Source organism: Micropterus dolomieu, linkage group LG15, assembly GCF_021292245.1.
Source record: "Micropterus dolomieu isolate WLL.071019.BEF.003 ecotype Adirondacks linkage group LG15, ASM2129224v1, whole genome shotgun sequence".
Lineage (NCBI taxonomy): Eukaryota > Metazoa > Chordata > Actinopteri > Centrarchiformes > Centrarchidae > Micropterus > Micropterus dolomieu.
This window is the reverse complement of record NC_060164.1, coordinates 318,806-319,236: the sequence shown is the minus strand read 5'-3', so window position 1 is coordinate 319,236 and position 431 is coordinate 318,806. Positions and strand designations below refer to the sequence as shown.

At 38.5% G+C, this 431-nt stretch overlaps 1 protein-coding gene across 1 annotated transcript in view; it reads right to left on the bottom strand.

The window, feature by feature from the left end:
- Positions 1-431, bottom strand: part of LOC123984455 (solute carrier family 2, facilitated glucose transporter member 5-like) — a 5,909-nt gene that overhangs the window by 4,359 nt on the left and 1,119 nt on the right. The window lies entirely within an intron of this gene.

Sequence of the window (431 nt, the reverse complement as noted above, 5' to 3'; positions counted from 1 at the left end):
ACTTAAGATGTTACTGTACTATATAGATATGTATATTTAAAAATATCCCACACAATAATTCACTGAGGACGCCAACATGGGTCAGTAGGTAGGTAGATGCATACACAGCACAAACAAGTAATACATATAGAATTATACAGAATTTACAGGGACACTTAATTACAGGGTTCACACAACAGATACACACATGGATTGACTCTACACACCACAGACTGGATTCCTAGTAAATTCAGAGGAGGTTACTTATTAAAAGCTTGAATCTCTTACTAAAATGAGCCTTCATGCGCAACGGTAGTCTACAGTCCAAAGGTAAAGAGCTGGAAGAGTGGATGCTATGGGTCATGTGTGATTGCGAGTGCTTTGCAGATTAAGGATGAGGTGACACATACGTTGGGGTTTGCTGGCTACATGAGTTATCTTAAAGAGTTTAT